At 42.0% G+C, this 12,679-nt stretch overlaps 1 protein-coding gene across 1 annotated transcript in view; it reads left to right on the top strand.

Moving 5' to 3' along the window:
• The window catches only part of SERAC1 (serine active site containing 1), a 398,196-nt gene that overhangs the window by 97,057 nt on the left and 288,460 nt on the right, over nt 1–12,679 (top strand). The gene's annotated exons all lie outside the window — the stretch shown is intronic.

Below are 12,679 nucleotides of genomic sequence, written 5' to 3'. Positions count from 1 at the left end.
ATTTTATGGCTCTAAAAGGGGGAAAAACTATAAAACATATTACTGTCACCAATGTAACACTGGTTTTGCAGCACATTTTATTATAATCTATTCAGTACTATGTCATGTCTTTGTATATGATTGGTGGGTGTCTGTTTTATCTGATTTTATCTTAAAACTATATTTTTACATGTTATATTCCTCAAAAAGGTAAACTAACCAGCATCATGATAATATGACCTATCAGATTGGCACTACCTTTATTGGATATAAAATACTTGTGTGTGTACAAAATGATATTGTATGCAACCATCATTTTACAGGGTCATAAAAGCACAACACTGTAGAACAAGGCTTCATGACATACGCCGTACTAGTACTGCGAACGTCGTGTCCCTCCCCTTGTTGTGGGCTCTGGCGCTGAGCCCACATCTTTCCCAGCACATGTCAGCTGTTGGTGGAATTGCTATCCACTTGCGGATGTTAACCCATTAAATGCTGCTGTCAATGTCTGACAACGGCATTTAATGTGATCGCGCCGGAAGTAAGTCACTAATCCCACCCATCTGTGACCCCGTCACATGATCGCAGGTCGCCGATGGGTCGGCATGACAGCCAGAGATCTCCAGCAGACCTCTATGGTTGTCATTGCCAGATTTCTAGGAGTGCTGCCTGGTGGTCAGCGCTCATAGCAAGTGAGCATTTCTGCTACATATAGGCTATCTGTGTGTAGCAGAGCCCAATTGGGTTATCGCAGCTTCTAGTCTCCCATGGAGACTATTGAAGCATGCAAAAAGTAAAAAAAAAAGTTTTTAAAAATATTAACCCCTTTACCCCCAAGGGTGGTTTGCATGTTAATGACCAGGCCGATTTTTACAATTCTGACCACTGTCCCTTTATGAGGTTATAACTCTGGAACGCTTCAACGGATCCCAGTGATTCTGTCAATGTTTTCTCGTGACATATTGTACTTCACGATAGTGGCAAAATTTATTTGATATAACTTGCATTTATTTGTGAAAATATTAGAAATTTGGAGAAAATTTGGATCATTTCGCAATTTTCCAATTTTGAATTTTCAGGCCCTTAAATCACACAGATATGTGTTAAGTGTCGAGTTCCCGCCGCCGCACAGGGGGAATCTCGAACCATGTCCTCTGTGGTCTTCCATTCTTCCCCAGACACATAGGAGTCTGTTCAGCAGAGACGTCTGTCCCAGCATCTTGCTCAAGCTGATGCTTTGCGTCTGGTTACTGCTGTTGTACCAGGTCCAGCTATTGTAACCGGCATTAGTCAGCAGCGAGCAGACATTCCTGGGACTAAGTCCTGCTTTTTGCCTACTGAGCATGCCCATGGGACAATCTCTCATTGGAAGTCGGGGTCACATGCCCAGGTCCTCAAGCGGCTCCGATTGGACTGGTTAGGTCCCGTAAGGCTGCAACTATAAAAGGTTTGCATGGCCAAGTGCTAGTATACACTGAAATTGTGTGTGTGTGGATGTGTGTATATTATCTAGTGAAAGCTCCTAATCATCCCCTTCCTTAGCGTCGTTGTATGTGGTTGGGTGTTTGGAGCTGTCTAGTGCCAGTTAAGTGCCATCCAGCACGAGGCACGATCCTACAGCGTCAATTTAGCAGTGTTCGCCAGTGCGTCGTTGTGTTCAGCTAGTGTGCTTTCCAGTTCCTAGTTAGGGCAGTTAGTGGGGTCCGCCGGAGCAGCACTGCGCGCACTCTGTGCGCTAAATCTATTATTTAGCTCTCCCCGGCACCACAGATGCGATGCCGAGCGCTAGAGGGTCTAGAGGGACTCTAACCCTGTGTCTTTGGAGCAGAGTCCTGTGACTGAACGCTAGCGTTCATTCTGTGGTATTGCAGCTCATTGATGCAACAGGGTCCATCTCCTTACAAACCGGGTGACGATAACCCTTGTGTGTTTCTATTATACCGCCATATACAGTCCGCCATTACCGAGCAGCTGGTAATATCTCTGCACGGTGGACCCCAGGCTGCGAACGCACCTTATAGGTTCCTTTACATTATTTGGTGCGTTCTGCCAGCTCTAACAATATGTCACACAAAATATTTAATAAGTAACATTTCCCACATATCTACTTTACATCAGCACAATTTTGGAACCAAATTTTTTTTGTTAGGGAGTTATAAGGGTTAAAATTTCACCAGAGATTTCTTATTTTTACAACACTTTTTTTTTTAGGGACCATATCACTTTGAGGGGCCTGTATGATAGAAAATACCCAAAAGTAACACCATTCTAAAAACTGCACCCCTCAAGATGCGGAAAACCACATTCAAGAAGTTTATTAACCCTTCTGGTACTTCACAGGAATTTTTGGAATGTTTAAAAAAAAATGAACATTTAACTTTTTCACAAAAAAATTACTTCAGATCCAAATCTTTTCATCTTCCCAAGAGTAACGGGTGAAATTGGACCCCAAAAGGTATTGTACAATTTGTCCTGAGTACGCTGATACCCCATATGTGGGCGTAAGCCACTGTTTGGGCGCCGTTTGACATTCTCAACTCAAAATTGGCTGGAATTGAGATCGGATGCCATGTCGCGTATGGAGAGCCCCTGATGTGCTTAAACAGTTGAAACCCTCCACAAGTGACCCCATTTTGAAAATTAGACCTCCCCAAGGAGCCTATCTACATGTGTGGTAAGAACTTTGAACCCCCAGGTGTTTTACTAAAGTTTATTGCGCCCGGGCGTGAAAATAAAAAAATCATATTTTTTCCACAAGCATGATCTTTTTATCCCCAATTTTTTTTTTAGTTTTCCTAAGGGTAACAGGAGAAATTGGACCCCAAAAGTTTTTGTGCAATTTGTCCTGAGTATGCCGATACCCCATATGTGGGGTAAACCACTGTTTGGGCGCATGACAGAGCTCGTGAGGGAAGGAGCGCTGTTTGACTTTTTCAGCGCAAAATTGCCTGGAATTGAGATTGGACGCCATGTCGCATTTGGAGAGCCCCTGATGTGCCTAAACAGTGGAAACTCCCCACAAGTGACCCCATTTTGAAAACTACACCCCCCATGGAACTTATCTAGATGTGTGGCTAGAACTTTGAACCCCCAGGTGTTTTACTAAAATTTGTAGCGCCCGGGCATGAAAATAAAAAAAAATCATATTTTTTCCACAAACATGCGCTTTTAGTCCCCAATTTTTTATTTTAACCAAGGGTAACAGGAGAAATTGGACCCCAAAAGTTGTTATCCATTTTGTCCTGAGTACACCGATACCCCATATGTGGGGGTAAACCACTGTTTGGGGAAGGAGCACCGTTTGACTTTTTCAACACAGAATTGGCTGGAATTGAGATCAGACGCCATGTCGCGTTTTGAGACCCCCTGATGTGCCTAAACAGTGGAAACCCCCCAATTCTAACTCCAACCCTAAGACCAACACACCCCTATCCCTAATCCCAACCGTAACCATAATCCTAACTTTAGCCTGAATCCTAACCCTAATGGGAAAATGGAAATAAATACTTTTTTTTATTTTATTATTTTTCCCTAATTAAGGGGGTGATAAAGAGGGGTTTGATTTACTATTTATAGCAGCTGTAACACACTAAAAGACGCTTTTCATTGCAAAAAATAGTTTTTGCATCACCACATATTGAGAGCTATAATTTTTCGATATTTTGGTCCACAGAGTCCTTTGAGGTCTATTTTTTTGCAGAATGAGTTGATGTTTTTATTGGTAGCATGACATTTTTTGATCGCTTTTTATTCCGATTTTTGTGAGGCAGAATGAACAAAAACAAGCAATTCATTAATTTATTTTGTGGGATGGCGTGTAAACCATTCCGCGTGTGGTAAAATTGATAAAGCAGTTTTATTCTTCGGGTTAGTACAATGACAGCGATACCTCATTTCTATCATTTTTTTATGTTTTGGTGCTTTTATACAATAAAAACTATTTTATATAAAAAAAAAATATTTTTGCATCCCTTTATTCTGAGAGCTATAACTTTTACTTTTCTGGTGATGGAGCTATATGGCAGCTTGTTTTTTGCAGAACAACATGACGTTTTCAGCGGTACCATGTTTATTTATATTCGTCTTTTTGATCGCGTGTTATTCCGCTTTTTGTTCGGCAGTATGATGATAAAGCATTGGTTTTTTGCCTTTTTTTTAAATGGTGTTTACTAAAGGGGTTAACTATGGGACAGTTTTATAGGTTGGGTCGTTACGGACGCGGCGATGCTAAATATGTGTACTTTTATTGTTTAGATTTTTTTCTATTCAAATATTTATTTATTGATCATATTCCTCACCAACCGTTACACCGATGCCTCTACCTTGTGCCAGTCATTACACTGGCTACCCATCCACTCCAGAATCCAGTACAAAACTACTACCCTCATCCACAAAGCACTCCATGGCTCAGCACCACCCTACATCTCCTCTCTGGTCTCAGTCTACCACCCTACCCGTGCCCTCCGCTCCGCTAATGACCTCAGGTTAGCATCCTCAATAATCAGAACCTCCCACTCCCGTCTCCAAGACTTTACACGTGCTGCGCCGATTCTTTGGAATGCATTACCTAGGTTAATACGATTAATCCCCAATCCCCACAGTTTTAAGCATGCCCTAAAAACTTATTTGTTCAGACTGGCCTACCGCCTCAATGCATTAACCTAACCATCCCTGTGTGGCCCATTAAAAAAAAAAAATAAAAAAAAAATAACATAATCAGGTTCCTCGCATCATGTTCCCATACACTTTATGCAGTTAATAGCTCTCTGTGTCTGTACTGCTACATACTTAGGCTGTTAACTGGTTCATGCAGCTTTACATGAACACCCGAGCCTTACACTATGGCTGGTCCAAATAACTAAAGCAATTGTTACCATCCACCTCTCGTGTCTCCCCTTTTCTCATAGTTTGTAAGCTTGCGAGCAGGGCCCTCATTCCTACTGGTATCTGTTTTGAACTGTGATTTCTGTTATGCTGTAATGTCTATTGTCTGTACAAGTCCCCTCTATAATTTGTAAAGCGCTGCAGAATATGTTGGCGCTATATAAATAAAAATTATTATATTATTATTATTATTGATGGAATAAATATTTATTTTTTTATTATTATTTTGTATTTTTTGAAAATATTTGTACAATTATTATTATAATTTTTTTTTTAATTCATTCTTACTTTTACACTTTGTCCCACTATGGGACAATCATTTTGTGCAGGCTGATCGCTTCTATAGGTTGCAGATCTGCATGCTATAGAAGCTGTCAGCGCTGCAGATACTGCACACTGACCTGAGAGACTGCGCATAACAGCAAGTCTCTAAGGTCTGGAGACTCGGATGTCATCATGATGACATCGGGTATCCATGGCAGCGATCGGGCCCCCAATTCATGCTGCGGAGTCTCCGATCCAAAGGCAGAGGGGCTGTCAGCCCCTCTGACGGCTCTGGCTTGATCACAGTGTTCTGGGGGTTAAAATGACAGGAGCGGTCCGTGACCACTCCTGGCACTTGGTGCAGGGTGTCAGCTGTGACAATCAGCTGACACCCGACCGGGAGCGCGGCTGGACCGGGAGCGCGGCAGATCGCCCATGACGTACTATTCCGTCTATGAGATGGAATAGTACGTCCAATGCCAGAAAGGGGTTAAAAAAATAAAAAAAAAGTCTAAAAGTTCATATCACCCTCATTCACCCTATTCAAAATAAAACAATTATTTAAAAAAAAAATATATATATATACATATTTGGTTCAGAATCGCCCGATCTATCAAGCTATAAATAGAATTAATCCGATCAGTAAATGGCATAGCGAAAAAAAAGTAAAAACGCCAGAATTGCTTTTTTTGATCTCTGCAACATTGCATTAAAATGCAATAATGGGCAATCAAAAGTTCGTATCCACGCCAAAATGGTATAATTGAAAACATCAGCTCAGCATGCAAAACATAAGCCCTCAACCAGCCCCAGCTCATGAAAAGTGGAAACGCTACGGGTCTCGGAAAATGACGCAATTTTTTTTAATAAACTTTGTTTTTTATTTAAATGGTGAAAAAAAAATCCAACCTATATATGTTTGGTATTTACGAACTCGTAATAACCTGGAGAATCATAATGGCAGGTCAGTTTTAGCATTTGGTGAACATGGTAAAAGAAAAAATCAAAAAGCAGTTGTGGAATTGCACTTTTTTGTGCAGTTTCACTGCACTTGTAATTTTTTTTACAGTTTTCGTGTGCACGACGTATTAAAACCAATGGTGCCATCCAAAAGTACAACTTGTCCTGTCAAAAGCAAGCTCTCACATGGCCAAATAAAAATGTTATGGCTCTGGGAAGAAGGGGAGCAAAAAACAGAAACGCAAAATCGGAAAAGGGCTGCGGCGTGAAGGGGGTTAATAACAGCCATAAAAACGCATTGTTGTGTTCTTTAATAGGATAAAGGGTAGATTTTTTTTATTGTAACTTCATTTTGTTTTATAGAAGGCACTAAATTTCTTGCTTCTGTATGCACAACAATAGAGTTAAATAGATTTTACAATTGCAGGACAAAAGCTTATTTATTATTTGATTATGCAATTCCCTAATAAACTGTAAATCAATTTTTCACAAAATGAAATTAGAATTTCCATTGTTTCCATGTTAATCTGCCCTTGTTATACATTTTAAGTACACAAATTAATGTTCCTTTTGCAAACCATAATTTTTAGGTAAAGTAAAACCTAGACATGAGTGAAAAAAAGTAGAAAAAAACCTGTTTTATTTACTTTATCAGCATAGAAGTTGAAGAGAAGCCCCCGAGGGTCAAACATGCACAAACAATATGGTTCTACTTTTATTGTGTACCCCTTGGTACAATTTTATTTATTTTTTTGCCTTCATTTTCATTCCCATCTTCCATAAGAAGACAGTAAATAAAACAAACGAGCACCAGCTAACTGGATACTCATGGCAGCACCTATCAGAATCATACAAATAAAGCCTCACTCACTTTTTATGAAGGGGAGACTGATCTGATGTTCCCCCACATCCTGGTCCATTTTACTAAATTATTTATGGTAACAGGATCTCCGGTAATAAAGATGAACATGTAAGTGATGTGGCCACAAGTCTTCTTCAAAGTTGTAGCCCCGTTTATTAACTTTTCCTTAACATTTAGAATTATATGAATTGTAAATTAATAAGATCACGCTAAAACAGGGATCGTGCTTTTGTCAGGATATCACATGGATAGTTATCACACAATGCCTAAACACCCACTGTTAGTGCTTCTGTGCAATCAAGCTTGGTAGAAATTCTGAAACCTCTACCCTCAGTGACAAACACATTTCACTTCTCTCAGCATACCAGACTTGATGCAACTGCTTTTGTAAATATAAGGTAAAAATGTTATCAGGAGCCAAGTATGACTCCAGCATCTGAGGACATCCGAAAAATCCAACAATCTTTAGTATAGAAAAAAAATACAATTTATGTAAATAATTTAATTAAGGGAATTTTTACATAAACCAGGAAGGGGGAAATAGGCATGACAAAATTATAACAAGTTACAGCACATGAAGGTAAGATATAAATACATATGCAGTATTTCTTAGAACCTAAACAGGGAAGGGAAGACCAAAGGGGCAAACTTGGGAGCCGGAAAGGGAGGGAAGTGAAAGGGAGAAGGGAACAAAGATAGTAAAGGAATGAAGGGGAGAAGGGAGGAGGAAGGTCGAAATGAAAGTGGAGAAGAGGAAAATATAGAAGAGAAGTCCACTGGGAGTAAGCATCACAGTAAGTAAAATACATATATTTCTGAGTAAAATATGATAATAAAGCAATAAACTGTGCTGGTTATAAGTTTAAAATAAACTTTGATAATAGACCCTGCTTTGGATGTAAATGAGAATTCCATAAATACAATTTAACCCCTTTACCCCCAAGGGTGGTTTGCACATTAATAACCGGGCCAATTTTTACAATTCTGACCACTGTCCCTTTATGAGGTAATAACTCCGGTACGCTTCTACGGTGTTAGGAATTCTGCTCTTGGGCTCCCTCCGGTGGTTGTAAGTGGTAGCGCTGCTGTCTCTGAATCGCATCATTTATCAGGTGTGTTCACTTTTTGCAATTTTGACTGGGCTATTTAGTCTTGCTTCACCCTTTAGTCAGTTAGCCAGTTGTCCATTGTTCCTGGAGGATTCACATCCCTGCCTGGTCTCTTCTGCTTGCAGTTTATTTCAACAAAGATAAGTTCTGGCCTTGATTTTTGCTGTCCACATGCTGTGGCCTTATTGTTCAGTTCTTTTCCATGTTTTTGTCTTATCCAGCTTGGTCTGTATAAGGATTTGTTTAGCCAAGCTGGTATCTCTGGAGATGCAGATATACCCTCCATATCTTTAGTAAGCTGTGGAGATTTTGTATTTTCTGTGGTGGATATTTTCTAGTGTTTTAATACTGACCGCATAGTACTCTGTCCTATCCTTTCTATTTAGCTAGAAGTGGCCTCCTTTGCTAAATTCTCATTTCAGTCTGTGTATGTTTTTTTCCTCTCCTCTCACAGTCAATATTTGTGGGGGGCTGTCTATCCTTTGGGGATTTTCTCTGAGGCAAGATAGTTTTCCCTTTTCTATCTCTAGGGGTAATTAGTCCTCCGGCTGTGTCGAGATGTCTAGGGAGCGCTAGGTACATTCCACGGCTACTTCCAGTTGCGGTGTTAAGTTCAGGGTCTGCGGTCAGTACAGGTACCACCTTCTCCAGAGTACGTCTCATGCTGCTCTTAGGCCACCAGATCATAACAGTACAACTGGCCTGCAATGAGTTAACCGCATCTCAGAAGAAGGGAAGGAAAGTGCTGAGCCATTTTTTTTTCTGTAGTCTGTTGTGTTTTGTTTTTTTTCTTCCCTCTTTACCTCTGGGTGGCTCAGGAATTCGGCGCTGGTATAGATGTTCAGGGATTGGCTTCTCATGTGGATCAACTTGCTGCTAGAGTACAGGGTATTTCCGATTATATCGTTCAGACTCCGGTTTTAGAGCCTAGAATTCCAACTCCTGATTTGTTTTTTGGGGATAGGTCCAAATTTCTGAGCTTTAAAAATAACTGTAAACTGTTTTTTGCTCTGAAACCCCGTTCCTCTGGTGATCCCATCCAGCAGGTTAAAATTATTATATCTCTGCTGCGTGGTGACCCCCAGGATTGGGCATTTGCCCTGGAACCTGGGAATCCGGCGTTGCTTAATGTAGACACCTTTTTTCAGGCGCTTGGGTTATTGTATGACGAACCTAATTCAGTGGATCATGCTGAGAAGACCTTGTTGGCCCTGTCTCAGGGTCAAGAAGCGGCAGAATCATATTGCCAGAAGTTTAGAAAATGGTCTGTACTGACTAAATGGAATGAGGATGCATTGGCGGCAATCTTCAGAAAGGGTCTTTCTGAATCCGTTAAAGATGTTATGGTGGGGTTCCCCACGCCTGCTGGTCTGAGTGATTCTATGTCTCTGGCCATTCAGATCGATCGGCACTTGCGCGAGCGCAGAGTTGTGCACACTATGGCATTGTCTTCTGAGCGGAGTCCTGAGCCTATGCAGTGTGATAGGATTGTGTCTAGAGCTGAACGACAAGGATTCAGACGTCAGAATAGGTTGTGTTTTTACTGCGGCGATTCTGCTCATGTTATTTCTGATTGCCCTAAGCGTACCAAGAGAATCGCTAGTCCTGTTACCATCAGTACTGTACAACCTAAATTTCTGTTATCTGTGACCCTGATCTGCTCATTATCGTCATTTTCTGTCATGGCATTTGTGGAATCAGGCGCCGCTCTAAACTTAATGGACTTAGAATTTGCCAGACGTTGTGGTTTCCCCTTGCAGCCTTTGCAGAGTCCTATTCCTTTGAGGGGCATTGATGCTACACCGTTGGCTAAAAATAAACCTCAGTTTTGGACACAGCTGACCATGTGCATGGCGCCAGCCCATCAGGAAGATTGTCGTTTTCTGGTGTTGCATAATTTGCATGATGCTATTGTGCGGGGTTTCCCATGGTTACAGGTGCATAATCCGGTATTAGATTGGAAATCTATGTCTGTGACTAATTGGGGTTGTCAGGGGGTTCATGGTGACGTTCCTTTGATGTCAATTGCCTCCTCCCCCTCTTCTGAAATTCCTGAGGTTTTGTCAGATTTCCAGGATGTATTCAATGAGCCCAAGTCCAGTTCCCTTCCACCGCATAGGGACTGTGATTGTGCTATTGACTTGATTCCAGGCTGTAAGTTCCCTAAGGGCCGACTTTTCAACCTGTCTGTGCCAGAACATACGCCATGCGGAGCTATGTTAAGGAGTCCTTGGAGAAGGCACATATTCGGCCATCTTCTTCACCATTGGGAGCAGGTTTTTTTTTTGTTGCCAAAAAAGATGGCTCCTTGAGACCCTGTATTGATTATCGCCTCTTGAATAAGATCACGGTCAAATTCCAATACCCTTTGCCTTTGCTTTCTGATCTGTTTGCCAGGATTAAGGGGGCTAGTTGGTTTACTAAGATTGACCTTCGAGGGGCATATAATCTTGTTCGTATTAAGCAGGGTGACGAATGGAAAACTGCGTTTAATACGCCCGAAGGCCATTTTGAATACCTTGTGATGCCATTCGGACTCTCTAATGCTCCATCTATGTTTCAGTCCTTCATGCATGATATATTTCGGAATTATCTTGATAAATTCATGATTGTATATTTGGATGATATTTTGATTTTTTCAGATGATTGGGAGTCTCATGTGAAACAAGTCAGGATGGTATTTCAGATCCTTCGTGATAATGCCTTGTTTGTGAAGGGGTCTAAGTGCCTCTTTGGAGTACAGAAGATTTCTTTTTTGGGCTTCATTTTTTCTCCCTAATCTATAGAAATGGATCCGGTTAAGGTTCAGGCCATTCATGATTGGATCCAGCCCACATCCGTGAAGAGCCTTCAGAAATTTTTGGGCTTTGCTAATTTTTATCGCCGTTTCAATGCCAACTTCTCCAGTGTGGTTAAACCCCTGACCGATTTGACGAAGAAAGGCGCTGATGTGACGAATTGGTCCTCTGCGGCTGTTTCTGCCTTTCAGGAGCTTAAACGCCGATTTACTTCTGCCCCTGTGTTGCGTCAGCCGGATGTTTCTCTTCCTTTTCAGGTTGAGGTTGACGCTTCTGAGATTGGGGCAGGGGCCGTTTTGTCTCAGAGGAATTCTGATGGTTCCTTGATGAAACCGTGTGCCTTCTTTTCTCGAAAGTTTTCGCCTGCGGAATGCAATTATGATGTCGGCAATCGTGAGTTGTTGGCTATGAAGTGGGCATTTGAGGAGTGGCGACATTGGCTTGAGGGGGCCAAGCACCGTATTGTGGTCTTGACCGATCATAAGAATCTGATTTATCTCGAGTCTGCCAAACGGCTGAATCCTAGACAGGCCCGATGGTCCCTGTTTTTCTCCCGTTTTGATTTTGTGGTCTCGTATCTTCCGGGTTCTAAGAATGTTAAGGCTGATGCCCTCTCTAGGAGCTTTTTGCCTGATTCTCCTGTGGTCCTTGAGCCGGTCGGTATTCTGAAGGAAGGGGTGATTCTTTCTGCCATCTCCCCTGATTTACGATGGGTTCTTCAGAAATTTCAGGCTGATAAACCTGACCGCTGTCCAGTGGGGAAATTGTTTGTTCCTGACAGATGGACTAGTAAAGTGTTTCGGAGGTTCATTGTTCTGTGTTAGCTAGTCATCCTGGGATTTTTGGTACCAGAGATCTGGTTGGTAGGTCCTTTTGGTGGCCTTCTTTGTCACGGGATGTGCGTTCTTTTGTGCAGTCCTGTGGGACTTGTGCGCGGGCCAAGTCTTGCTGTTCCCGCGCTAGTGGGTTGCTTTTGCCTTTGCCAGTCCCTGAGAGGCCTTGGACGCATATTTCTATGGATTTTATTTCGGATCTTCCGGTTTCCCAGAGGATGTCAGTTATCTGGGTGGTTTGTGACCGGTTTTCTAAGATGGTTCATTTGGTACCTTTGCCTAAGTTGCCTTCCTCTTCTGATTTGGTTCCGTTGTTTTTTCAGCATGTGGTTCGTTTGCATGGCATTCCGGAGAATATTGTGTCCGATAGAGGTTCCCAGTTTGTTTCTAGGTTTTGGCGGGCCTTTTGTGCTAGGCTGGGCATTGATTTGTCTTTTTCTTCCGCATTTCATCCTCAGACAAATGGCCAAACCGAGCGAACTAATCAGACTTTGGAAACTTATTTGAGATGCTTTGTGTCTGCTGATCAGGATGATTGGGTGGCTTTCTTGCCATTGGCCGAGTTTGCCCTTAATAATCGGGCTAGTTCTGCTACCTTGGTTTCACCCTTCTTTTGTAACTCTGGTTTTCATCCTCGTTTTTCTTCGGGGCAGGTTGAGCCTTCTGATTGTCCTGGGGTGGACTCTGTGGTTGACAGGTTGCAGCAAATTTGGGCTCATGTTGTTGACAATTTGGTGTTGTCTCAGGAGGGGGCTCAGCGTTTTGCTAACCGTCGTCGGTGTGTTGGTTCCCGGCTTCGGGTTGGGGATTTGGTCTGGTTGTCTTCCCGTCATGTCCCTATGAAGGTTTCTTCCCCTAAGTTTAAGCCTCGGTTTATTGGCCCTTATAGGATTTCTGAGATTATCAATCCAGTGTCTTTTCGTTTGGCCCTTCCAGCCTCTTTTTCCATCCATAATGTTTTTCATAGATCTTTGTTGCGGAAATATG

The sequence above is a fragment of the Ranitomeya variabilis genome, chromosome 2 (genome assembly GCF_051348905.1).
Source record: "Ranitomeya variabilis isolate aRanVar5 chromosome 2, aRanVar5.hap1, whole genome shotgun sequence".
Classification (NCBI taxonomy): Eukaryota; Metazoa; Chordata; class Amphibia; order Anura; family Dendrobatidae; genus Ranitomeya; species Ranitomeya variabilis.
The sequence above is the reverse complement of the archived record's forward strand: the minus strand, read 5'-3'. Positions and strand labels throughout refer to the sequence as shown.